Source organism: Ranitomeya variabilis, chromosome 8 (assembly GCF_051348905.1).
Source record: "Ranitomeya variabilis isolate aRanVar5 chromosome 8, aRanVar5.hap1, whole genome shotgun sequence".
Classification (NCBI taxonomy): domain Eukaryota; kingdom Metazoa; phylum Chordata; class Amphibia; order Anura; family Dendrobatidae; genus Ranitomeya; species Ranitomeya variabilis.
In genome coordinates, this window is record NC_135239.1 from 12888117 (window position 1) to 12915198 (window position 27082).

General features: G+C 46.3%; 1 protein-coding gene across 2 annotated transcripts in view; it reads right to left on the bottom strand.

Annotated features, from left to right (window-relative positions):
• The window catches only part of ST6GALNAC3 (ST6 N-acetylgalactosaminide alpha-2,6-sialyltransferase 3), a 207845-nt gene that overhangs the window by 140089 nt on the left and 40674 nt on the right, over positions 1-27082 (bottom strand). The window lies entirely within an intron of this gene.

Here is a 27082-nt window from a genome sequence, read left to right on the forward strand (position 1 = left end):
ATACTCTTTGCTCGGGTTTTTCTGGTTGTCTCAGAGTATTTATGACTGCTCGGAGATTTAGTTTTCATCGCATCAGCTGAATGATTTACAGCTACTAGATAGCTTGATTACATGTGGGGATTCCCTAGCAACCAGGCAACCTCCACATGTACTTAGGCTGGCTAGTAGCTGTAAATCATTCAGCTGCCACGATGAAAACTGAATCTCCGAACACTAACAAATATTCGGAGACCATCCGAGCAACGAGTATACTCGCTCATCACTAGTGGCGATCAGTCCTGAACCACCCCTTTAACCACTGTATAATAAACCGTTATAAACTTTAGGGAAGAGTCAGACTGCCGTATAATCTGGATGAGGTTGGCAACGCAATGATTGGACTGGCCAGCAGCTCTCCCGACCCGAGCGTGACAGCATGTCTTTCTATGTAGCTGTCACACTCGGTCAGGAGAGCTGACTGCCAGTCCGTGCACTGCGATGCGATCCTCGTCCAACTCACACGGTTGTCTGACTCTTCCCTTACTAATATATGCTGTGTTTCCATTTTTCATCATTTGTAAGATCTCTGCTTGCTGTAAGGAATTTTATTGTAGGTTACAGAAATGAAAGAAGTCATAGTTTAACATTTTATTATTATTTTTTATCACAGTGCAATTTTTTAGTTTACAAGCATTCATCTAACACATACAGTACATGCGGTCACAGTATCTGCGCCAATGCAACATTTCCACATCTAGTAAATGACAGAACCTGTCCTTGAAAGTAAAGCTCTGGTAAGGAGCAAGTTGCTCGTTATAATTATTCTCTGCTTGCTGTCAGTGAACGGGAACAATCCTAGAGCATCAAACAGGCCTAATACTTTTTTACAGTTGAAGCTGCAAGAAGTCCTAGACTGAGGCACAGGAAATCCAAGTATTTTGCATTTAGACAGAAGAATGTTAAAAACTTCTGAATTGTAAAGTGCTGTGGACTATGTTGGTGCTATAGAAATAAAAATCATTATTATTATTATTATTATTATTATTATTATTAAAAACACCCCCTTCCTAAGTTTCAGATACCTTACTAAGAAGTACTCAATGAGGGTCAATACCCATCATTCAGGTCCCACAATGATAGGAGCAGCTAAAGGAGGACCTGTCATGTTCATGTATTACACAGACAGTGTAATACTTAATTTGACCTGTAGGAGTGCTGTAGAAAAAAAATACACTTGCTGCAGGGTTCGACCATACATTACAGCTGATCACTAATCTCGCAATAGTAAAACATCTTGTGAGCGCCCTTTAACCAAATGAACGTTCTAACAGGTAGAAATTCAGGGCTCCATTGTGGGCAATCCCTTTAAGAAGAGTATTGACCAAATGATCTCACGGTGTTTCTGCTGTACACTTTGCTCTGGTGATTACTATAAAAGAATTACAGATAATGTCTAGAGGCAGAGTCTCACTTTAAAGGGATACTCCACCTAGCCGTGTGGTCATGACGCTGCTTCCTTTCCATGCCTTGACGCTAGCACATTCATGTCAGGCAGAGGCGTATATTTCCTTGAGGTATGAGGCACATCATCAGACGGCAGCTCACAATATGGCTGCGCCAATTATCGCTAAGCATCCGTAATACTATAATCCCAAGATACATTACAGTTTGCATGCAGTTACACTGTACAATTAACAATTTCCACTTTGTAGCTCAAAAACTCCCAAAAACTACAACTCCCAGCATGCCTTAACAACCTATGATGATCTAAGTCCATGTCTGCTGAGGTGTAAGGGGGGAAGGTTTTGCAGCCGCACCACGCTTGCTAGAAGTATATCTGAGAGCAGCCTTAGGGCCTTGTGTCCCGACTTATATCTGCGACGGACGTTATTTTACGTGCCCAAGTTAAAAAAGTCAAGTGCATTGTATATGGGTTTATTTAGCTGGATGCTTCGCATAGAAAAGAGTAGTCGAAAGTGCAGTGCATTATGGGAGTTCAACTACGTTTTTTAGAGGGAGGGTGTCGGCAAAGATTTTTTTTTTATTATATTTTTTCACATTTTTCAGAGTTCCGCAAAATTTTGATTACTGATATAACAACTCAAGGTCTTCATTAGGCCTCCATCTGCCATGGAAACCTATTATTATTATTATTATTATTATTATTATTAATATTTATTTATATTGCACCATTGATTCCATGGTGCTATTAACAACCCTCGGGTGATGGAGGAAGCCACCGTCCGCGTTCTTACCGCTCAAATATCTCAGTTGCTATAGAAAGCAACATCTAAACGGGTAAAGAGCCGGGATAAGAGTCATCTCTGATGCGCTCCATTGCAGTGGGATGGATCAGAGATAACTCTGGATGTCTGTTCTTGCAGCGGAGGGATGTAAGCAATGTACGAAGGGGAACCCTGCAGCTCCTTACATTGATTCGTGGCCACTGTTGTTGACTACTGGAAATAAGGAGCAGAACCACTAAACAACGTAATAACGTACCACTAAACAATGTACGCAGCTGCGGTGTTCCTCTCTATACATTGCTTACATCCGGCTGCTGTCAAAGCACTTATCAGCTCATCGGCTGGGTGTTCCTTGTGTCAGATCCCCACTGATCACATATTAATGACCTATACTGTAGTCCCGGACAATCCCTTCAAGGGGGATCTCAAGTTGTATTTAACAAATCTACACATTTCGTATAGCTACCGAGCAAATAAACCCTTTCCTTCTCTCAAAGTCCCCTGACAAATGAGATCTGAATTCTCACTTTTTGCTATGAGTTTCATCCATTTTTTACTTGCCTCAAGTTTGGAAACAAATTGCAATAGGCCTCGTTGCCCATAGCAACCAATCACAGTTTAGCTTTCATCTTCTCAGAGCTCCTCAAGAAATGAAAGCTGAGCTCTGATTGGTTGCTAGGGACAACGAGGCCTGTATGTTTCTGACGGATAAATTGAGCCAGATTTATTGATGAGAATATACAATTTTGAGAGAAATATTTTCTAAACACATGTAAAAAGTATCACCTCTGAGGAGATAGAGCTTGGATTAAATTTATTAGGGGAAAATAGTGCAAATTTCTGGTGCAATTTTTTTAGTCAAAGTAAACATGGGCCATTATGAGATGTCACTGGTAGGAGACAATTACATTCCCGTTTTATCTCTCCTCAGATGATCTATATCTGAAGCGCATTTATTAATGTAATAATATCTCCATCTCGTTGCTTAATTGTCTGTAATTTGCCAAATTTAACGTTCGATAAAACATAATATCCCAGTATTACTGTCACCCACCTGACCCGAAAATCTTCCCGGATCTCTTAAAAAAAAAAATAGTCCCGTCACATTAATTACTAAATGGGCTGTGTGCGCACTTCCCGGTCTCCGAGAGACGCGGTAATTTTGTTTAATTAGCAGCGAAAGCCAATGTTTCCAAAGTTCATTAGTAAAATAAAAATAAAGCTTGTTTGGAATGGCGGTTTTACCAGGCAGTAAGACTCCTGACAGAAGAAAAGCAATTAGCAAAGAACAGCCGGTAATAGACGAGCGAAAGGGTAATGTGTCACGGGAAGGAACCGAGCTGTCAGAAGACTTCTCAAGTCGGAATGGTTTCAATAACTGGCGATAAAGCGCACACGCATCTGGTATATGGCGCTAAACATTTTATATCATCCGCAGAATTTTTCTCAGGTCTCGTCTGTTCTCTTCCCATTAACTTCCGATTTCTTTGATCAGCCATAAAGTCTGGAGAACTTCAAAAGTCTCATAAAAAGAACAAAAAAAACGTCTTCATACTAGATATCCCGTTCTCCATATAAACACTCCGGCCCTCCATAGTAAGAGGGAAACTTTCCACACCAGCACTCCGACTCTCCAAACCACCAGTCCCGCTCTCCAAAAAAGCAGTCCTGCTCTCCACAACAACAATCCGGCGCTGCTAATGAGAAGTCCGATCCTCCACACTAGCAAGGTGACTCTCCATATCAACAATCCGGCCGTCCATAACAGAACTCCAGCACTCCAAGCCAACATGCCGGCCGTCCACATGAGAAGACCGGCCGTCCATAACAAGAGTCCGGCACGCCACACCAACAAAATCGCACTCCAAACCAGCAAGATGATGCTCCACATCAGCAACCCAGCACTCCACAACAGCTCCTCCAAGTCATGCACTTCACTAACATCTTCAGGGAAGGGTGAAGGCACGTTCTAAAACACACATAAAAAGAAGACAACCACTGGTCATTATCAGGAATGGCAACGGGAACAGATAAAAAATATCTCCTAGCTCTTATGAGCATGCATGCAAGCCATAGCATATCCTACATATTCGTACTTTTTATGTAGTGCTTTTTTTAAGCTAAATATAACTTATTGCATTGTTTTTATGCAAAAATGCTGCACAAACAGTGGACAGATTTTTTTTGCAGTTTTTCTTTACTTTTAGGCTATGTTCACACTGAGTTTTTGAGGTTTTGTTTTAGTGGATCTGTTTCAAAATCATCTACAAAAACTGCTTTAGGCCGGTTTCACACGTCAGTGATTCCGGTACATGAGGTGACAGTTTCCTCACGTACCGGAGACACTGACACACGTAGACCCATAAAAATCAATGCATCTGTTCAGATGTCATTGATTTTTTGCGGACCGTGTCTCCGTGTGCCAAACACGGAGACATGTCAGTGTTCGTGGGAGCGCACGTTTTACACGGACCCAATAGAGTCAATGGGTCCGTGTAAAACATGGACCTCACACGGACATTCTCCGTCTGGGGTCCGTGTGCGTGCAGGAGACAGCGCTACAGTAAGCGCTGTCCCCCCCACATGGTGCTGAAGCCGCGATTCATATGTTCCCTGCAGCAGCGTTTGCTGTAGAGAAAATATGAAGAATAGTGTTAAAAATAAAGATTTAGGTGTCCGCCGCCCCCCCACCCCCTGTGCGCCCCCCCCCGCTGGTCAGAAAATACTTACCCGGGTCCCTCGCTCCTTCCTGGTCTGGCCGCGCCTCCTACTGTATGCGGTCACGTGGGGCCGATCATTTACAATCATGAATAGTCGGCTCCGCCCCTATGGGAGGTGGAGCCACATATTCATGACTGTAAATGATCTGACCAGCGGGGGGGGGGGGGGGGGGGGGGCGCACAGGTTTGGACACATGGATCTTTATTTTAAACACTATTCTTCATATTTTCTCTGCAGCAAACGCTGCTGCAGGGAAGATATGAATCGCAGCTTCAGCACCATGCAGAGTGGGTACCACACGCTCCGTGTGGTACCCACTCGCCATACGGGCGGCACACGTGTGCCGCACGTATGGCCTCCGTGAGTTCCCAGGCACACGGACACGGATAACTCCGGTACCGATTTATTCCGGTACCGGAATTATCTGGACGTGTGGGACAGCCCTTAAAAAGTTGAAAAAAAGAACATTAATTCTTAGAAATGGATTCTGATGGAATGCTCAAAAAACTAGGCACTACCAAATCAAGAGACTGCAAAAAAATGCTTCAGGGACAAAAGTTTTCCAAAAATCTTTTATAACCACCTTTGAAATAGAATTTTTTTTCCAAAAACTCTTCCCAAACAGAGCAATTTTGTAAAAAAAACTTGTGATTTTTGAATGCCACAAGATACTCTGTGTGCACATAGCCTCATTTTCTGAAGTGTTCTTTGCAACCTTTTGATTCGACTGTGCTTAGTTTGGAGCACATTCCATCAGGGTTTGCTTCAAAGTGACAGTGACATGCACTTTCTTTTTTCCACCAGTCATTCTTCAAAATCTTTTCATGTAAAATAAAACTGAGACAAAAAATCCTCCTATGAACAGTAAGGGTATGTTTCCACGTTCAGTTTTGCTTCAGGATTTGGTCAGGATTTTATGCAGGTAAAATCCTGACCAAAACTGCACCTGAGGTCACTGGCAGGTCACCTGCGGTGTACCTGCGTGTTTTGCTCATAGTTTTGGCTTACAAATACTGATGGAAAATCCTGTCCAAATCCTGATGCAATCCTGAACGTGGACACATACCCTAAAGTGGTTTTTCCATATAAATGAACCGGTAGAGTTTTCTAAGCATTTCTGAATAATTTTTAGAAGAGAATTTTGGAGCAGGTCTGCTCCAAAAAAATCCACAAAAAAACTCAGTGTTAACATAGTCACAATTTACGGTATATTTTTTCTTGGTTGCAGTTTTTTCATGTGTTTTCCCATAGGCTTCTCAAAGAGAATTTAAAAAGGCATATAAACATAACTATATAAAAAATTACAACAAATATCTTGATGAAATTCATGGTCTTTCTTACAGGCCACAAAAATGTAAGGAAGCCCTAGAAAGTTAACTTGGGTATCATCCAAACGTCCATTTTAACTTGCACACAATAAAATAAAGGGGGCCTGTTTCATCACAGTGCCGGATACGATCTTCAACAAATTTTTACTCCGTGTGGCTGTCAGTTTTTTTTTTTTTTTTTCCTCCAAAAAACCCGTTGATCTGAATAAGTGAGTTAGATCCATGACTTGAGTTAAAAATGTACAAAAATGTATTTTTGGGGACACTCGGGCTGCAATAAAACTTGCACAATGACCAAGTGCGCGCCAAACCTTCCAATATCTGCAATAAAACAGTGAGGGTATGTTCTCACAGTTCTCACAGTCAGTAAACGCTGCGTGTTGAACGCTACGAACATCTGCAGTGTCCAACCTGCAGCGTCCAGATGTTGGAACATAGTGGATGGGATTTCAAGAAATCCCATCTCCACTATGCGTGCACCGGCATCCACGGCTTCCCTGCGGAGATGGACATGTGGCGCGTCTTTCCAGACCACAGCATGTCTATTTATCTTGCGGAGATGCTCAATGTCCGCAAGATAAAGATCACCAGTGCAATGTATTGGGCGCGATGATTCCACATGGTTCAATGAACACATGCGGAATCACCTGCGTTCAAAAGCTGGCAGCTCTTTGGACAGAGTGGACATGTGCTGTGTCCAAAGCGCTGCCGATTACTGACTGTGGAGACGTAGCCTAACATCTGAACAGCCCCATAGACTACAATGGGTATGTATTCTATCCAGAACAAAAACACAAATAGAACGTGTATGTGAAAAACTGACGTCTCAATTAAGCCTTATATACATATGAATTAGAGCTAACTGAGATGGTCTGATCTCATCCATTTCTGTATATGTATCAACCCTTCTTTTTACACATACGGAAAAAAACTGCAGGAAACTGCTTAGTGAAATACGGTCAGAATATGGATGCCCTACATGTGCTTGTCCTTTATCTTTTCACTGACCCAGTCACGTTTGGTAGATAAAACGGACTAATGTAGGACATGCTGCCATTCCTTTTGAGCGAACCATCTGCTTCTGCAAAAAAAAACCTGATAGCAGATGGATGCCAAACACTGAAAAAAACCTAAATAATCAGTAGAGGGTGACAACCACTTATGGCAGCCTAGTGGTCAAGAGTTTGGGAAACCACAAGGGCCCCAGGCACCAAATTCAATGGTGGCGGTGGGGAAAAATTCTGAGCCTCCACTGTCAAATGACCCAGCAGAACTTGCGCTGGGGAATCTCCACTCCACTATATGGTGCAGGAAAGTAGCATAATAAGGTGACCTGTGTAATCTCAGTTGCTGCTTGAAAAGTTTCTACCCTGTGGTGTGTCTGTGTAATGATTGATAGCTCAATTGTCCAGTCTGGTGCAGGGGTCTGCTGAGCTGTCAGTATTTTCATTAACAGCTCGGCTGTCCAATCTGAGTCTGGAAGGTGCTGAGCTCTTGCCAGATGCTCCCTGTTCCCTTGATTGCTCATCTACTTAACTGAGCTGGCACTCCCTTACAATCTGGCAGCCATAGCTTAAGCTCTGTTTGGTTTGCTTTCCCTGTATCTACTGTCCGGCTTATTGATCTATCGCTGCCTGACCTTGTTCTGATGATTTGTCTAATCCTTTTGCTCTGATCCGCTATCCTTCCAGTATTTTGATCTCGGACCTTTACTAGACTACGCCTGTCTCTTCCCTCTAATTATGACATACCCTCCTGGCTATTGACCTCGAACTCCTTGACTATCCCTACTCCCGGATTGTCTGTGAGACGTGACTCTTGACATGAGGGGTTACACTGTCTATACAGAGCACAACACCTGATGACAAACTCATTGCGACTGCTGCGCTCTGCATAGACATAGACCAATATGACAGAGGCTGAGCAAGTCAGCATTGAATCATGTGCACTGCTATATTAAAATATAATCAATTTTAAGTTTTATACACTTTTTCCAACCTTAGTTAGGACAAAGGTTAAGGCTAGGAATCGGACTAAGGAAATAAAATATTTGCATAAAAAAACACACTAAATACAATAGAAAAATTGGTCCATGTGTTAGGGGACAATAAATACTTGCCTTTCCCTGGGCGCTGGCATTACTTTTTGTTTTATAGGAGGGGTCACCTAGCTTTGCACAGGTCCTGGCCTAGGACCTTCATAATGCCTCTGCACTTACAAACCTGTCAACAGTGTCGGTCTTTCCGTAGTACTATCCCATGGACCAGGGCTTTGCAAGCACAGTGGTTGGTTCCCAATGGCATTAAAACAGAGGCTTTTTCCATTTTGGAGATGATTACTGTACACCAGTGAAGAGCATAAAAAATTCTTGGAATTCTGGATTTAAATATTTATTTTCTATATATATATATGACTACAACGTTATCCCCAATATTTCATGTATTTTATATGTATGAGTAATTAGAAAGTAGCTGAACCTGGAAAGTAAGCGCCGGCCCTTACAGTCGAATCTTACAGCGTCTCCACATTAAAGGGAAAAGATGACTTGGTTAAAGCCGTTCTGGCAGACTGGGTATCGAAAAGCGTACTGTAATGTGTAGTGAAATCCCTGGTGCTTCATCTGTCAGTCGCCGCATGAAGATTTAGTGCGCACGGTTACAAATTAATTCCAGACTCTATTAGGCGCAGTATTTGCAGGGATGACCGACGCTTCATTTGTGTATTTTATTTACTGGCGATATTTTCCTAAATGTAGTCTCCACCCTGCCAATAACGGAACGCGCTACGACCTCGCGTCTACTTCTCCATCCAAATTGCATTTTAGAAAAATGTGCGAGGAAGTAAAATCTGGACGATTGAAGGGACACAAAAAAACAGCAGCAGGAGATGTTCTTTAAATTGTATTTGGGCTTTACCTGGAGTAAATGCCGCTGTTCTCCTGAATCTGACCTTGTTTTCCTTTTGTTCCTGCGCCGCTCCTGGAGAATCCCATTAATAGGTCATGGTTACCACACAATGAACGCCGTAAGAACAAACCTCAAAACCAACGGCGAAGTTATTTTTTTTCACCATTTCATCACCCTTGGAATTTTTTTTCACATTTTTCAGCACATTATTTGGTAGAGTGAATAGTGTAATTCAAAGCTATAACTTACAAAAAAACAAGCCTCATACGGCTGTGTCGACAGAAAATGAAAAAAAAGTTATTCTTGGAAGAAAGAGATGAAAAATTAAAAGAGTGAAAAATAAATTGTCCACGGCAGGAAGGAGCTTAAAAAACTATTACAGAAAGACGAGGCAGCCACTGATACAGCAGTGCTCACAAATGATCATCCACCATGATTGCTCATCTTTCCATTTACCTTCACTTAGTTTTATCTGACCTACAAGTCCATGTTCATCCTGATCATCCTGATTCATGAATACAATATTAAAACTGCAGTGAAGACTGATACCTGCTACATGAGTGGTGCTGCTGATGGTGAATGATCCTCTTGTCCCTCTTTCATTCAACTCACAACTTAATGTTTGCGATGTCTTAATCGCGCCATTTTCGCTGCCGTCTTAAACAATGCTGTGCAGATTAAAAGAAATGATTTATCTGACGGCTTCCACTTTCTCCAGGCGATTTTTCAATTGCGTCTCCTGGTTATCTTCAGATGCCGGCATTATAGATTAAAATTGTATTTCCCAGGAACAGGAATAAATTGAAGTGGAATAAAAAAAATAATAATGTGTCTTCATCTGCGCCAATCACGGAAACGGCGGAATAAATAGAAAATTCCTGGCAGAGGGGAACTACAAATCCCAGCAGAAATACTTGACTATTGTATGCCACAATGACTTCAGGTAGACTGACTTTGAGAAAGTCCTTCTTCCTAAAGGAATTTTGTTTATGATTTCTGTTTGCTGTCAGTGAATTGAACTATTCTTGTTTCCTTTCAAAAGCTGGTAATATGACTTTACATCTTGACAACCCCTTTGTGATGACCACTGCAGGTCCAAGAACTGAAACACCTGCTATCTGCAGCCACACAGCCACTATAGGACACCCCCCCAAGCCAGCCCCCTTCTTGGTCTATGCATGGGATGGACTATCTGCAGGGTGGGGGGGTGAAAATTAGCGCTCTTTGTGTATTCATAGGTCTATCTATCAAGGAAACTGGGCTAGATTAGGGATGGCAAAAATCCAGTTAACCCAATCCCTTGTCGTTCTATGCACAGCTCTGGCTATGCATAAGAGGAGGCTGGCTTATCTCTGCAAATAAGCCAGCCAGCCAAAACTGTATCTTTCAATACATTGGTTGTAAAGTGCTGCAGTATATGTTGGTGCTATATACACAGTACAGACCAAAAGTTTGGACACACCTTCTCATTTAAAGATTTTTCTATATTTTCATGACTATGAAAATTGTACATTCGCACTGAAGGCATCAAAACTATGAATTAACACATGTGGAATTATATACTTAACAAAAAAGTGTGAAACAACTGAAAATATGTCTTATATTCTAGGCTCTTCAAAGTAGCCACCTTTTGCTTTGATGACTGCTTTGCACACTCTTGGCATGCTCTTGATGATCTTCAAGAGGTAGTCACCGGGAATGGTCTTCCAACAATCTTGAAGGAGTTCCCAGAGATGCTTAGCACTTGTTGGCCCTTTTGCCTTCACTCTGCGGTCCAGCTCACCACAAACCATCTCGATTGGGTTCAGGTCTGGTGACTGTGGAGGCCAGGTCATCTGGTGTAGCACTCCATCACTCTCCTTCTTGGTCAAATAGCCCTTACACAGCCTGGAGGTGTGTTTGGGGTCATTGTCCTGTTGAAAAATAAATGATGGTCCAACTAAGGCTGTGTGCACACGTTCAGGATTTTTCAAATGTTTTCGCTATAAAAATGCAATAAAACCGCGAAAAAATGCATACATTAAGCATCCTATTAGAATGCAATCTGCACTTTTTGTGCGCATATTGCATTTTTTTCCGCGGCGGAATCGCGTTCCGGAAAAATACGCAGCATGTTAATTCTTTGTGCGGAATCGCGGCGATTCTGCACACATAGGAATGCATTGATCCGCTTACTTCCCGCATGGGGCTATGTCTACCATGTGGGAAGTAAGCGGGTCATGTGTGGTTGGTACCCAGTGAGGAGGAGAGGAGGACTCTCCTCCAGGCCCTGGGAACCATATAATTGTTAAAAAAAAAAAAAAAGTAAAAAAAAATTGTGATATTCTCACCTTCCGGCGTCCCTCGCAGCGTTCCCGCTCCTCGCGATGCTTCCGTTCCCAATAATGCATTGCGAAAATGACCTGTGATGACGTAGCGGTCTCATGTGATGCTACGTCATCTGGGGGTTTTGCCGCAATGCAAGTGAAGAGCACTCTCCAGGTAGTCAGTGTCTGTGTCTAAGTCTTACCATACAGAGAGGACTTCATGAGAGCAAATACACAGGGTTCATCAAACCATTAATCAGCCTGAAAAATACAAGGGCCATATTAGACTTTGCTAAAGAACATCTAAAGAAGCAGCCCAGTTCTGGAAAAGCAAAACCAAGATCAATCTGTACCAGAATGATGGGAAGAAGAAAGTCTGGAGAAGGCTTGGAACAGTTCTTCATCCAAAGCACAGCATATCCTCTGTAACACATGGTGGAGGTGGTGTGATGACGCGGGCATGCATGGCTTCCAATGGCACCGAATCAGTAGTGATTATTGATGATGTGACAGAAGAAGAATCCTGTGTGTGTACCGGACTGAGGTGTACAAGGATTCACTACAAAGTATTACAAGTGAACATCTGATTTATGCTAAAGTTAATTTGTCCAATTACTTTTGAGCCCCTGAAAGATGGAGTTGGAAGGGTCCTCCAGAGACATTGTGTCCAACTCCCTGCCCAATGCAGGATTTACAAAATTATTTCAGACAGATGACTGGCCGGCTTCTGTTTGAAGACCTCCATTGAAGAAGAACTCACCACCTCACCAAATGAAGAGGCTTTGTAGAAAAATTATTGCAATTCCTAAACGTTCCCCAGGATATTTTGTTCAACCCCTTTAATTAAGCCTGAAAATCTCCACTTCAATTGCATTTTAGGTGTTTCGTTTTAAATAAAAAATAGTGGTTTGCAGAGCTGAAATCACGAAGATTCAGCCACTGGCCAAAGATTTCTGGACCTACCTATATAGTGGTCTGCAGAGCTGAAATCACGAAGATTCAGCCACTGGCCAAAGCTTTCTGGACCTAACTATATAGTGGTCTGCAGAGCTAAAATCAAGAAGATTCAGCCACTGGCCAAAGATTTCTGGACCTAACTATATAGTGGTCTGCAGAGCTGAAATCACGAAGATTCAGCCACTGGCCAAAGATTTCTGAATCTAACTAGAAAGTGGTCTGCAGAGCTGAAATAACGAAGATTCAACCACTGGCCAAAGCTTTCTAGACCTAACTATATAGTGGTCTGCAGAGCTGAAATAACGAAGATTCAGCCACTGGCCAAAGCTTTCTGGACCTAACTATATAGTGGTCTGCAGAGCTGAAATCACGAAGATTCAGCCACTGGCCAAAGCTTTCTGGACCTAACTATATAGTGGTCTGCAGAGCTGAAATCACGAAGATTCAGCCACTGGCCAAAGGTTTCTGGACCTAACTATATAGTGGTCTGCAGAGCTGAAATCATGAAGATTCAGCCACTGGCCAAAGATTTCTGGACCTAACTATATAGTGGTCTGCAGTGCTGAAATCACGAAGATTCAGCCACTGGCCAAAGATTTCTGGACCTAACTATGAAGTGGTCTGTAGAGCTGAAATCACGAAGATTCAGCCACTGGCCAAAGATTTCTGGACCTAACTGTATTACTTTATGGAGCTTAATGTCTTTTCTTTGACCGGTAACTCTCCCTCATTTGCTGAGTACTTGGATAATACTTGCTGAATTCTAGTTTGCAAATCTTGCCAGTAAGTTTTCTTCTGGGCGCTTTCAGTAAGCTCCATATACTTAATTTAGGACCAGAACTAAAGAGAACTTTCTTCTTTTAACAGAACAATCTTTGATTAATAACCGACATTCTTTCTCTCCATTTTTCTGTCCTCGGCTCACAACTTGGCCCCGTTCCCGCGACCTCGTTGCTCCATATTTGTTCGCTCCGGTCCCCTTGCTTTGAGGGGGCTTTCATGTACACTGAACCCTTTAATGCGGAATTTTCAGAGGGCGCGCAGGAGAACTGACGGCTGCCGGGGGCACGGCAAAGCTGCAGCACCTGAGAGACCGGAACGTTATTTCGGAGCAGACTGGGTGACCTACTTTCCCCTCTCTGTTCTCCAGGCTCATAAATTCGGAGATGTGAAGTGACAGGATCTCTCTGGATTCATGGCTCTGCGCCACCTCATCACACCAGAAACCTTGGTAATTCTTCTATTCAAGGACCGGGCCACGAAACGAGTCTTAGATACCTGTCCGATGCGAATGTGCGGAGAATTTACACATGAGGCAGTATAGACGAGACTCAAACTCCTCTAACCTGGCGCTTTGGGGGCAAGACAAAAACAATTACAATTATGCCAGTGTGACCAAAGCCTAATCCCAGGGCCGGCTCCAGGTTTATGTGGGCCCTTGGGTACAGCTCTGGGCCCCTCTTCTGAGAGCTGTAACTTGTAGATTTTTCAGTCTGTAGAGTTGCACCAGTCCTTGTTTTTCTGCGGTACGAGCCGCACTTCTCATCCATACCCTGTTGATGTTCATACAACTTTCTCAACTCTTTTGATTTTTTTCTGAAATATTTATCATACCCCTCCATTCTAAGGGCGCTTTCACACTGCACTTTGCTGCATGTTGATGGGTCCCATCGCCGTTGCATCCGAACCCCCCCTCAAAACAAGAGGCTAGGCTGGTGGAGATTCAGCAGCAGAGAGGAGGGAAACTGAGAAGCAGTCAGTCAGGCTAGGTTGGTGGAGGGTAAACCGCAGCAAAGAGGAGGGACACTGAGAAACATTTAATCAAGCTAGGTGGGCGGAGATTCAGTATCAGCAGTTAAGTAGGGACACCGAGGAGCTGTCAACCAGGCCAGGATGGTGGAGAAAAGCAGCAGGGAGGAGGAACACCGAGAATATGTCAATGTGATTAGATGGGTGAAGATTCATCAGCAGCAAGAAGTCCTGCCACTGAGGGGCTGTTAATCAGACCAGGTTGGTGCACTTTAAGCAGCAGAGAGGAGGGACAATGAGAAGCTGTCAATCAGGCCGGGTAGATGGAGAGTAAGCAGCAGGGAGGAGGGTAACTGAGAAGCAATCAGTCAGGCTAGGTAGATGGAGTAAGCAGCAGGGAGGAGGGAAACTGAGAAGCAATCAGTCAGGCTAGGTAGATGGAGTAAGCAGCAGGGAGGAGGGACACTGAGGAGCTGTCAATCAGGCTGGGTAGATGGAGAATAAGCAGCGAGGAGAAGGGACACTGAGGAGCTGTCAATCAGGCTAGATGGGCAGAGCCACAGCAGCAGGGAGGAGGGACACTGAGGAGCCGTCAATCAGGCTGGGTAGATGGAGAATAAGCAGCGAGGAGAAGGGACACTGAGGAGCTGTCAATCAGGCTAGGTGGGCAGAGCCACAGCAGCAGGGAGGAGGGACACAGGAGCTGTCAATCAGGCTGGGTAGATGGAGAATAAGCAGCGAGGAGAAGGGACACTGAGGAGCTGTCAATCAGGCTAGGTGGGCAGAGCCACAGCAGCAGGGAGGAGGGACACTGAGGAGCCGTCAATCAGGCTGGGTAGATGGAGAATAAGCAGCGAGGAGAAGGGACACTGAGGAGCTGTCAATCAGGCTAGGTGGGCAGAGCCACAGCAGCAGGGAGGAGGGACACAGGAGCTGTCAATCAGGCTGGGTAGATGGAGAATAAGCAGCGAGGAGAAGGGACACTGAGGAGCTGTGAATCAGGCTGGGTAGATGGAGAATAAGCAGCAAGGAGGAGGGACACTGAGGAGCTGTAAATCAGGCTAGACTGGTGGAGATTCAGCAGTAGGGAGGAGGGACACTGGGGAGCTGACAGTCAGGCTAGGTGGTCAGAGATTCAGCAGCAGGGAGGAGGGACACTGAGGAGCTGTCAATCAGGCTGGGTAGATGGAGAATAAGCAGCAAGGAGAAGGGACACTGAGGAGCTGTCAATCAGGCTGGGTAGATGGAGAATAAGCAGCAAGGAGAAGGGACACTGAGGAGCTGTCAATCAGGCTGGGTAGATGGAGAATAAGCAGCGAGGAGGGACACTGAGGAGCTGTCAATCAGACTCGGTAGGAAGAGACTACTTGAATTGTCAAAAGGGATTTTACAGCCATTATGACATTGATTTTGAAAGGGACTACCCCAGCCTCATCAAGTCAAAGAGATCTTGATAATATGTGAATTTCATATTTTGAAATGTGGTGACAGATCTGCTCAAAAACATGAAACCCTGCTGACTGTAAGGTTGTTACACAAAGCAGATGAACATAGGCCGGTTTGGAAAAGAATCCAATGTGTGTCTGACGGCAGATGTTTGTAGAAAGGAGGATCTGACATCTTGCATTTAAACATGTCTAATTCTTTATTTTCACAAGAAATAATCTAAGCCAGACATGTCTGACAGCGACTAATTACATCCCTCCATTGAAGTCATATGCATGCACATCCGAACTGACCATGCATGTATATGGGATTGGGAGGATTAGAATGGCTATATGAACACTTGCCAAAAATCCTGATACTGCCTGGATAATCCTGTATATTGTGACACAGAAAGGACAGGATTTAGTAATTTCCTGCCAAAAAGTGAGCGTATTGGAGGGAATTAGTTTGGCAAAGCTTCACGGCTCCAATTTTACTGTGTAACTCTTTGTATGTAGCTACCAGGTATCTACCTGCGGTGTATGGCTGCTTTAGATGCAGCTGACTGACGCTGTGCTGTCATTTAGTCTATGTTAGTGCAGCTGGATCCTCTCCGGGTTGTACTCCCCCAGGACACACGACACAAGCAGATCATTACTACCCAGACGCTGGAAAAGCAGTCCTGTTACAGACCGTGGCCCCATCACTAGCGCCATGAGGATACACTCATCAAGGAGGCGCTAATATTGGGGTCCGGAGCGGAATTATGTAACTACACAGAAGAGCAGAAGAAGCCAAGCACATTTCACTCCGCTCCCTCCACACCTCGCACCGGAGAGTCCCTGTAAATCTGAAAGGTTTTATGTTTATTGCCACTTTTTTATGTTATGCAGAGAAGATACATCTTATAAATATGCCACCTAGGCCCCTAATGGCACAAAAAGGCCATCATTCTTCATCACAGAATATTTCTTCTTTTGTCTGTTTTTTATCACAAGGCAACAATGGAGCTAACAATATACATTAGGGATCAATTTGCAAACATCCAGAGGCCAAATATGCCCAAAATACAAAGCACTGCAAAAAAGTCACAAACCCTAAGGCCGGGTCACAGAGGGACGCGCCAACCGCGGGAGAGAAAATACTACGTTACAGGAGGAATATGACCATAAAAACGAATGATAAATTCATAGACAGCGCTATAAATGTATGAGCGGGTGGGTGCTTCTATACTGTACACAGGAAAAAGTGACCGCACACCCTACACAGGAAAAAGTGACCGCACACCCTACACAGGAAAAAGTGACCGCACACCCTACACAGGAAAAAGTGACCGCACACCCTACACAGGAAAAAGTGACCGCACACCCTACACAGGAAAAAGTGACCGCACACCCTACACAGGAAAAAGTGACCGCACACCCTACACAGGAAAAAGTGACCGCACACCCAACTCCACCGCCCCAATTATCATCTCTGGCTGCCATGTGCGCAAGAGGGAACCATTATCATAGGGTGTACACCCTCTTCACATGGAAAGCGCCATGGAATAAATGGCACTATAATAATAAATTATAATATTACCATGGAGATGCCACTGTTGTGATTGGTTGGAAATTCCCTTTATCCAACAGGAAATGTCATTATAAGTTATAAACCAGAGAAGATTAGAATTATTCTTTCTAAAAAACAAACCAAAAACACCACTTCCATAGTCTGTGTCTAATTGTACGGCTTTCAGGAAACCATTCTGACGTGAAATCACTGATACAGACTAGAACTAAAACAAAGAACCCCAGGAAAGGGTCTGGTGTGAAATATCTATCTGAGGCCGGTTTCACACGTCAGTGGCTCCGGTACGTGAGGTGACAGTTTCCTCACGTACCGGAGACACTGACACACGTAGACCCATTAAAATCAATGCATCTGTGCAGATGTCATTGATTTTTTGCGAACCGCGTCTCCGTGTGCCAAACACGGAGACATGTCAGTGTTCGTGGGAGCTCACGTATTACACGGACCCATTAAAGTCAATGGGTCCGTGTAAAACACGGACCGCACACAGACGTTCTCCGTGTGCAGTCCCTGTGGCGTGCAGGAGACAGCGCTACAGTAAGCGCTGTCCCCCCCACATGGTGCCGAATCCGCCATTCATATCTTCTCTGCAGCAGCGTTTGCTGCAGAGAAGATATGAATAATAGTGTTTAAAATAAAGATCTATGTGTCCGACGACCCCCCCACCCCCTGTGCGCCCCCCCGCTGTTCAGAAAATACTCACCCGCTCCCTCGTTGGCTGTCGCTGCTTCCTGGTCTGGCCGCGGCTTCTACTGTATGCGGTCACGTGGGGCCGCCGATTACACTCATGAATAGGCAGCTCCACCTCCCATAGGGGTGGAGTCGCCTATTCATGAGTGTAAATGAGCGGCCCCACGTGACCGCATACAGTGGAAGCCGCGGCCAGAACAAGAAGCAGCGACAGCCAACGAGGGAAGCGGGTGAGTATTTTCTGAACAGCGGGGGGGGGGGGGGGGGGGGCGCACAGGGGGTGGGGGGGCGGCGGACACATATATCTCTATTTTAAACACTATTATTCATATCTTCTCTGCAGCAGCGTTTGCTATATATTATATGAATCGCGGCTTCAGCACCAGATGCTGGTACGTGTGGTACCCAGCACGGTGCGTGTGGTACCCAGTGGGCACACGGGCAGCACACGTGTTCCGCAAGTGTGCCACACTTATATACACAAGAAACGTAGGGGCACACAGACACGGATAATTCCGGTACCGATTGTTTCCGATACCGGAATTATCTGGACGTGTGAGACTGCCATTATTTGTATTGTGAGGCAGTGACCGGTGTTATATGAGAGGGTCGCTATGTGTCCCCCAGGATGCGCATAGAAGCGTATGGAGGCCATGGGAGTGCATTGCAGTCACAGGCATAGCTGTGATTGCAGTGTAAAATAAAAGTACGTTTTGCTCTTGGATAAGCTATTTGCCCCAAGCAGAGTTAAGAAAACCCACCATGGGCTTTTATTTTTGGAGCGGACTACAGGATGGTAGCAGGGTGGTCCGCTTCCTCCCGGCCAGGCCTTACAAGTGGCCTATGGCCACAGATTCCTTGTAAAAACCTTGCAGCAAGGTTGATTGTGTCAGTCTTGGTTTGCAAACTGCAGAGCAGGTGGCACTGTAAGGCTATGTGCACACGTTGCGGATTGGGGTGCAGAATTTTCCGCACAAAATCCGCATCTCCTGGCAGAAACCGCAGATGTGGATTTGCCGCGGATTTTGTGCGGTTTTGATGCAGAATTAATGCGGATTTTCTGCGGTTTTTACCCCTGCGGATTTCTATAATGGAAGGGTGCAGAAACGCTGCAGTTCCGCACAATAGAAGTGACATGCACTTTTTTTCAATCCACAGCGGATTCGGTGCGGATTTTCCACACCATTAGCACAGCTTTTTTTTTTCCCTATTGATTTACATTGTACTGTAAATCACTGTGCACTGCAGCGTTTCTGCACGGAGACTGTGTACATACATTACAATACTGATCTTGAGTTACACCCTGTATTATATCCCAGAGCTGCACTCACTATTCTGCTGGTGCAGTCACTGTGTACATACATTACATTACTGATCCTGAGTTATCTCCTGTATTATACCCCAGAGCTGCACTCACTATTCTGCTGGTGCAGTCACTGTGTACATTCATTACAATACTGATCTTGAGTTACACCCTGTATTATACTCCAGAGCTGCACTCACTATTCTGCTGGTGCAGTCACTGTGTACATACATTACTGATCCTGAGTTACCTCCTGTATTATACCCCAGAGCTGCACTCACTATTCTGCTTGTGCAGTCACTGTGTACATACATTACATTACTGATCCTGAGTTACATCCTGTATTATACTCCAGAGCTGCACTCACTATTCTGCTGGTGCAGTCACTGTGTACATACATTACATTACTGATCCTGAGTTACACCCTGTATTATACTCCAGAGCTGCACTCACTATTCTGCTGGTGCAGTCACTGTGTACATACATTACATTACTGATCCTGAGTTACACCCTGTATTATACTCAGAGCTGCACTCACTATTCTGCTGGTGCAGTCACTGTGTACATACATTACATTACTGATCCTGAGTTACATCCTGTATTATCCTCCAGAGCTGCACTCACTATTCTGCTGGTGCAGTCACTGTGTACATACATTACATTACTGATCCTGAGTTATCTCCTGTATTATACCCCAGAGCTGCACTCACTATTCTGCTGGTGCAGTCACTGTGTACATTCATTACAATACTGATCTTGAGTTACACCCTGTATTATACTCCAGAGCTGCACTCACTATTCTGCTGGTGCAGTCACTGTGTACATACATTACATTACTGATCCTGAGTTACCTCCTGTATTATACCCCAGAGCTGCACTCACTATTCTGCTTGTGCAGTCACTGTGTACATACATTACATTACTGATCCTGAGTTACATCCTGTATTATACTCCAGAGCTGCACTCACTATTCTGCTGGTGCAGTCACTGTGTACATACATTACATTACTGATCCTGAGTTACACCCTGTATTATACTCCAGAGCTGCACTCACTATTCTGCTGGTGCAGTCACTGTGTACATACATTACATTACTGATCCTGAGTTACACCCTGTATTATACTCAGAGCTGCACTCACTATTCTGCTGGTGCAGTCACTGTGTACATACATTACATTACTGATCCTGAGTTACATCCTGTATTATCCTCCAGAGCTGCACTCACTATTCTGCTGGTGCAGTCACTGTGTACATACATTACATTACTGATCCTGAGTTACCTCCTGTATTATACCCCAGAGCTGCACTCACTATTCTGCTGGTGCAGTCACTGTGTACATACATTACATTACTGATCCTGAGTTACATCCTGTATTATACCCCAGAGCTGCACTCACTATTCTGCTGGTGCAGTCACTGTGTACATACATTACATTACTGATCCTGAGTTACCTCCTGTATTATACCCCAGAGCTGCACTCACTATTCTGCTGGTGCAGTCACTGTGTACATACATTACTGATCCTGAGTTACATCCTGTATCTCTTTTTTATTATAAAAGTACAAAACAAAACTTACAGGCAAAGCTTACAGACAAACTCAATAACAAAACAAATTATTCACAGTCCCCAAAAGTCCAATGTCCAGCATATTTATACAAACAAAATGTTCCTCCATTTCATTAATACCCCCAGCAAGGGAAGAGACCTCAACCTATATCCTTTTTCCTCTCCCCTTGTACCTTTTTCCCTCATACACACATACTCATGCATTCATCCCTAGAAAAATAAACAAAAGTCGGCCAACTGCCCTAAAGAAAGCAAATAGGCCACCTGGCCAAAACTTAATCATATATTTTATATATACATACATATATATATATATATATATATATATATACATACATACATACATTTTTTTTTTTTTCCTTTCTCCCTCCTAAACTAAACCACCACCATTCCCCCAAAGGTCCCACGAAAGTTTGTGGCCTATCACACCAGGTCCCACGAGAGTTTGTGGCCTATCACACAAGGTCCCACGAGAGTTTGTGGCCTATCACACAAGGTCCCACGAAAGTTTGTGGCCTTCACTATACAACAAGGTCCACAGAAGTTTATGGCCCTTTTTTCCTCTTCTTGGCATCCCGCCGGACGTCCATTCTCCAAAACCCATCCCCCCACCCCCCAAGAAACCCCCCACCCCACCTAAACTAAATCCCCCCTACACGCATCATAGTACACATGTAACATATATACAACCTTATAATAACATATAATCAATAATAACATAATAACCAATACACACCTTAACCATGACCAAAGAACAGGCCCAAGTTCAATGCTTGCAAGCCCTATACCCGGGTTACCAATTACAAAACAAAAATCTATAAGTGAGGGTTACAGCCCACCACCAGGAACTGGAGACCATAGAGGCTCTCACCCTAATCTACCACACATCACCCGGACCCTCCCTAACAACACAAAAGAGAAAATCCTGTCCCTATAGCCCTACCAATCTCTCCCTACCTGCCCCTACCTGTCCCTCACTGACCCTCACTACCAACCTAATACTAACTACCTGTCCCTAAAGACTGTCCCTATCTGTCCCTCCCTGTCCCTACACATCTATCTGACCCTACAAAATAAAGATAAAAAGATAAAAAAGACTAACTCAACCCTATCACAGGCACACAGAACCTAACTCTCCCTAGGGCACATTAAAGGAGAAACCCCTCCAAAGAAGAGAGGCCCTCCCTGCACCCAGCCTCTCAAACTCCAGCAAGCGCACTTTTGCCAGGTCACCCAGGATGTTCCTAATCACCTCTTCCCTGGGGAGGACTTTCCGCTGAGTAGACACTAGACACTGTGCATTCCACGTGTGGAACCTAGTTACTAAACTAACTAAGAAAACAGTGCCCCGATCTCGGCCACCAAGGGACCTGAATGCCCCATAGGCCCACTCCGCATAGGAAAGGCCTGCCAGCCTAGGCCAGCCAATGGAAGCACCCACCCTGCTGTAGACCTCTGTATTAAAGGGACACCGAAGCAGGAAATGCTCCATGCTTTCAAGCATACCGCCACACTCTTCGCGGGGACAATCCCGGTCATCAGAGCATCTGCACTTCAGGTTGTCCCTCACATACAGCTTCCCATGCAAGCAGCGCCAAGCCAAATCCCAAAACTTCAATGGGATCCGCTTAGAGTTCAATAACCCGAGCCCCACCTCCAGATCCCAGCTTGGGCAATCCCTGAGCGCCAGGGGCTTCTGAAAGTGGGTCAACAGGACCCTATTGTCAAGTAACCTTCTCGACATGGTCCTGATCTCCCACACTCCCAGACCCCACCGACGGATCACCTTCAGAACCGGGGTAGCATAAGCCGGAAGATGCCCATGAGGTGTTCGAAGGTCCTTTACCTGCCCTCCTGTCTCCCATTCCTGGAAGAAAGGCCGAAACCACCCCCTACAGGAGAATACCCACAGAGGAGCCCTCTCTGACCAGAGGTTGGCGATGTTTGCCTTAAGAAAGGTGTTTACTAGAAACACCACTGGGTTGACCATACCCAACCCTCCTAGTCTCCTCGTGCGGTACGTGACCTCCCTCTTGATTAGGTTCAGCCTATTTCCCCATAACAATTGGAAAAACAGGCTGTAGACCCGTGTCCAAAGAGGCTCTGGCAAGATGCAGACGCTGCCCAAATATATTAGCAAAGGAAGCAAATAGCCCTTGGCAAGACTAACCCTTTCCCTTAGGGTCAAAGACCAACCCTTCCACTGATCCACCTTCTGGGCGGCAATCTTAAGTCTGCCCTCCCAGTTTTGCTGGGGATAGTCCCCCGGGCCGAAACTGATGCCTAATATTTTTGCCGTGGCCTGAGGCCCTGGAAGGGTGTCCGGGAGATCAAAACTTGGATCTCCCCCTCCCAGCCAGAGACTCTCACACTTGTCCCGGTTGATCATGGAACCGGATGCCACCGAGTAGCGTTCAACCTCAGACATCACCCAATCTGCCTCCTCTCTCGAGGATACAAAAAGGGAAACATCATCAGCGTACGCCACTACCCTCAAGGCGGCCTCTGGCTCCGCCTGGTCCATCCTGACTCCCACCAACGGTCCACGCTCCACCCTCCTTAAAAGGGGGTCGATCGCAAACACGTATAACAGCGGGCTCAGAGGACAGCCCTGGCGGACACCAGACCTCACCTCAAAAGGGTGTCCGACCCAACCGTTCACGAGCGGAAAAGTCTCTGCCCCATTGTATAAAACTCTCAACCAATCAACAAACCTCCCAGGCAGACCATACCTCAGAAGGACGGACCAGAGGTACTCATGGTTAACCCGGTCAAAGGCCTTCGCCTGGTCTAAGGACAGCAAGTACCCCTTCCAGTGACCTGCCCTGCCCTGCTCCACTGCCTCCCGGACACCGAGCACAGCACTAAATGTACTGCGGCCTGGAACAGAGCAGTGCTGGGCCCCCGAAAGGAGCCGGGGCGCAAATTGCACCAACCGATTAAAAAGCACCTTTGCCAGAACCTTTCGGTCCGTATTGAGAAGCGCTATGGGACGCCAATTCTCAATACGGGACGAGTCTTTACCCTTTGACAGGATAATCAGGGCTGACTTCCTCATTGAACTGGGTAGAATGTCCGAGGAGAGGCACTCATTAAAAACCTCAGTCAAGAGGGGGACCAAAGAGTCCCTAAAAGTCTTGTAGAACTCGGATGTTAAGCCATCCGGACCGGGCGACTTTTTGGGCCGGAGCCCATCAATCGCCCGTCTCACTTCCTCTTCCCTGATTGCTTCTGCCAAAACATGAAGAGAGGGGTCATCCCCTGGCTCAGGGATGGTTTCAATCAGGAAAGCCGACATCTCATCCCGATCAGGATCCCTCCTCCCCAAGAGGTGCAAGTAGAAGGATCTGACCACCTCCAGGATCCCTGATTTGGATCTGTTCAGGGACCCCGTACTGTCAATCAGTCCTCTCACCATCTTACAATTCACTGACAACCTGCAGTTTCTGTAAGGGTCGGGCGAGCGGTACCTCCCGAAATCCCTCTCAAAAACCAAGGATGTGTGCCTATCATACTGGCACCCCTTGAGCAAGGTCTTCACCCTGGAGATTTCCTCTCGGTCCCCTCCAGTCGAGACGAGCTGCTCGAGTTTCCTCCCCAGCTCCCGATACAGGCGGTACCTGTTCAGGCCTCTGAGGCTCGAGAGCTGACGGAAGAACCTTGCGACCCTTCTTTTGAAGATCTCCCACCACTCAGACTTACTGCTACAAAGACCCAAGAGAGGTACCTGGCTCTGAAGAAATTCCTCAAAGGACTGTCTTACTTCCGCCTCTTCCAGAAGGGACGAATTCAGTTTCCATAGGCCTCTCCCCATCCGGGGGGTCTCTGTAACATTCAAAGTAAAGAAAATGAAACAGTGATCGGAGAACTCCACCTCAACAGTGGACACCGCAGAAGAGACGGCTTCCTCCTTTAAAAAAAACCTAGCTATCCTAGACCTACTGCTTCCCCTAAAAAAGGTGAAACCCCCGTGACCTGGGGTGTGCCGGATGTGGACATCCACCAGGCGAGCTTCGCTTACTATGCTATTCAAGGCTACGCTATCATAAGCCAGCCGGTCTCCGGGGCCTCCCCTATCACGGAGTCTGGTTACAGTATTAAAATCCCCACCGAAGACCACCTGCCGGCTCGTAAAAAGATAGGGCTTGATCCTCAGGAAGAGACATTTACGGTCCCACTTGGATTGTGGGCCATAGATATTGATGAGCCGAAGCTCCTGTCCCCTCATGAAGACGTCAAGGACCAAACATCTCCCCATTTCTACCTCGATCACCCGTCTGCATTCCACCTCCACGGTCTTAAAAAGGACCGCTACCCCGCTATACGGCTCGGCCGCAAGAGACCAGTATGAGGGCCCACTTCTCCATTCCCTCTTTGCTTTGTAGATGGACCCCAGGTCCGTTAGTCTGGTCTCCTGCAAAAATAAAATATCAGCCTCAACCCGGGTGAAAAAATCAAAGGCCGTAAATCTAGCCGTATCTGACTTTATGCTGGCGACATTAATCGACGCCAGAGTCAACGGGGTAGGTTCCGCCATCATGGGTGATTGAGTTAGATGGCCTGTTTTTTAACCGTACCCCCTGATTTCCTCTCCCCTTCTGAGGAGGAGCCCGACTCACCCCTCCTCTTTAAAGATACCGAGGTGTCCATATCCTCCTTTATAGCACTGGATTTCCCAGAAATAGATTCCTTGCCCCTGGACCCCGAGGTAGTCCCCCCTCCAGAGGAGTGTGAATCCCCCGGAGGACAGACCTCACCACTCCCTGAAGGCACCCCAGATGTTGCGACCGGCCCCTCACCCCCGACCTCTGACACAGCAGAGTCATCGAGGGCTTGGAACCGATTGGAGAGGGGGATCAGAGGGGAGTCAGCGAGCCCTTCCGTAGGCACCCCAGTGGCCAGGGGGGGGGGGGCTTAGATTTTTTTAGCCTTGTTCTTCCTCTTCTTCCGACTCTTACCGGTACGATTGTCACCCGTTTTTTTAGGCTGCTCCACCACCTCTTCATCCAGACTTTCATACTGGGAAGAGTTATCAGAAGCAGCCAACTCCTCCCTCTCCATCCTCCGGATCTCCTCGCTCACCGCCTTCTCCCCCAGGGCCTCAGAGGCTTCGGCTGCCGTCTCCAGGGTGGGGGCAGTCATCACCCCAGTTGCCTGAGGCTTATCCTGCCCCCTGCCCTTACGGCTCCTCACCTGTTGCCACTGGTGGGCAGATGTACCAGCCTCGCCTTTCCTCACCGACCCCTCAGCTCCCCTCATGCCTCCACCCTCAGCCACAGCAGAAGTTGCACCACCGGGGACCCCCCCTTGGCTCCCCCCTGCCGGGCCAGAGATGGTGCTGGAAAAGGAACGGGGGCAGCGGCTATACGGGTGACCTAGGTCACCACACAGGTGACACCTAATGTCACCACAGGCCGCGGCAAGATGGCCTACCCCGCCACACAAGGCACATTTCTGTACCTTGCAGCCTGCGCTGAAGTGGCAGGGATCACCGCACCTGTGGCAGACCTTCGGTTGCCCCTGGTAGAAGATCTGGATTCTGTCCCTCCCCAGAAATGCTGAGGAAGGGATGTGGGTGACCGTACCTCCTGAAACCTTCAACTTTACCATGAAGGTCCAGGACCCTGACCAAATGCCAAACTCGTCCCTATTTTTTTTAGGGACCTCGGTGACTTCCCCATAACGGGAAAGCCACGTCATTATGTCGACCCCAGAGAGTGACTCGTTACTTGTCAGAACGGTCACCCTCTTTACACTATTTTGGCGAGACACCGCCTGCACGGCAAAGTCTCGCCAGCCGGGCTCCCCCTTTGCCAGTTCGAAATTCGACCAGAAAAGCTCCAAGCCCTCTGGCCGAACAAAACTGATATCGAAGAAGGAGGTGCCAAACGGATGAATCAGGGCAAAGATGTCCGTCGCCCTGAAGTCCATCTTCAGAAGGAGCTCCACAACCCTCGCCCTTGGCGGGCACGCTTCACTGCCCCTCCACCGAAGACGGACCACATTCCGCCTGGCCACCCCCTGCCCGGCTGTCGGGAGGGACCAAACCGTTTCCCCTTCCCTTTTATCTTGGAAGGCAGCCTGGCCGTGTCTATCCAGCCAAAAGGCCAAGTCCACCACTCTTCCCTCTACTTCGATCGTCCGTTCTCCCTTTTTGAGGGCCTCCAGGAAGCGGCGCCGCAAAACGCTATCCCTGAGGTCCAGAGGCGAGGAAACCCCCTGACTAGACCCCAGGGCTCCAGCCACCACCCCCGAATAACTCCGAGAACCTGTGGCTGGGGGGGCAGATGGACCGGCCCCCTCCCCCCTTCTCCCACTACCATCAGACA